Here is a 1,903-nt window from a genome sequence, read left to right as displayed (position 1 = left end):
TGGGTCTGTTGGTTTTCTATGACTACAACACTTACTAGTAAATTTGCAATGTAGAAATAGCACTTCTACCCAAAAATTATGATGTATGCTATTATTTTTAACCCAACTTTACATGCTATACCAACGTGGTGTGGATGGCAGTCTCCTGAAGCACCTTTTCTGTCTGTCTTGGCCTCTTTGGTTTCAAATCAAGTGTTTCACTCCACATTTCCTTGAAAAAAGGACAGACTACAGTACTGGACCAGTGTCTCTTTAAGAGCCTCAACAAGTTCAACAGCCTTATAAGAGTCTACTGTTTTAGACTGGAAAATGTATGATAAAAAAATTGGAGTCACCTTTCTGTACAGAACAAGAGATCCAGCAAAATGTAGATTAATTTGAGCCAATATTCCTCTTGCTTCTACAGCTCTTTGTGGATGGTTCTCAGATGCGATCCCTTCAAGCACCTGTACTATTGCAGGCAACCTGTCCATAACATTGCGAAATGCTGTGTGCCTACAGGCCCAATGTGTATCACTTAGCTGTTGGAGTTCCCTTGGTGCACCATTGAACATCTCCCGCTGCACTTCCAGCCGTCTGTTATGTACATAAGACCCAGACATGAATACATACAGTCATTCCAATAATGAGAAGAAGTTTCCTGCATCTGCTACACTTTTTACAGCGCCTACTATTCCAGCAGTGTGCACTACAGAACATAAAAGGCATGTTTGGCTACATCTTTTAGCTTGAACACCTGCATATTTTTATTTTTTAAGCCTTTATTCAGAAAATAGCTTCTCTTTTGCCAGAGCGCCCTGATCACATTCACACAGTTACACATTCACACCTGGAAGCTGCCCGGTACAACCACAGTCTGATCTACTGGCCACCGAGCAGCTCCACTGGAGCGGTTGGAGGTTAAGGGCCTTGCTCAAGAGCACCTCAGTGGTGGTGATGAGGGAGGGACAAGAGCTGCTCTCTCCCTTTCCCCCACACAGATTTTTTACTGTCGGTCTGGGGATTGAACTGACAACCTCCCGGTCACAAGCTCGCGTGCGTCTCTAACCTTTAGGACACCACTGCCCCCTGCGTGCCCCGAACATCACTGCTGCACCATCGTAGGTGTTTTGCCAGTTCAAAGTCCAAAAAGATTTCATGAACCACACTGTTGTAAAAAATATCAGAGCAAATGACATTTGCTCTTTTTCCTGAACATCTTAAGATTTAACAATAACTCTGAAAGCTGCTTGCTCGTTTTAACTTCGAGGAGGATTTCTTCTTTGACCATTGCAGCCAAGCACACAAGTAATTTATTCTGTATTGTTTTACTTGTGTATTTTACATTTTTAGCTAAGTCTTTTTTAATGAGGGGGTTCTGGTTACCCAGCAGGTCTCTAACATAGATAGAAACTCATGTTTTAATGTAGTATTGATTTTCAGCTTTTTTTGCTCATCCATTAGTCCAAACATATAGTTATATTTATCCAGAATTCTCTTGTTCTCTGTCCATGTGAACATTGCATTTACATGGCCTTCAGATCTGGCATGAGAACAGAAACCACTGTCTTTCATTGTAGCCTTTTTTCCAGTTACGATAATCCTCGAATGAGATGAAAACAGTCCTTGGAACATCGGGGAGGGAAAAATGCCTACAAGCAAAACAGTAAGCTGCATCTTTCGATTGCGAGGGATGAGAACCAGGGATGAGATTTGGAGCAGAAGCTTCTCCTGGCTCCTCCCTGGAGGGTCATAGGGAAACTCTCACGCATTGGCTAAACTGGCACCTCACACCTGGACTTGGATACGTCTAGAAGGTGCAGGGGAGGAAAGATTCATACTGAATTACATCTAAACTAATTATACAATATTACAACTAGTAAAAACATAATCAATAGGGATGAGCGAGTACAGCATTATCTGT

This window comes from Etheostoma spectabile, unplaced genomic scaffold, assembly GCF_008692095.1.
Source record: "Etheostoma spectabile isolate EspeVRDwgs_2016 unplaced genomic scaffold, UIUC_Espe_1.0 scaffold280, whole genome shotgun sequence".
In the NCBI taxonomy this organism is placed as follows: domain Eukaryota; kingdom Metazoa; phylum Chordata; class Actinopteri; order Perciformes; family Percidae; genus Etheostoma; species Etheostoma spectabile.
The sequence above is the reverse complement of the archived record's forward strand: the minus strand, read 5'-3'. Positions refer to the sequence as shown.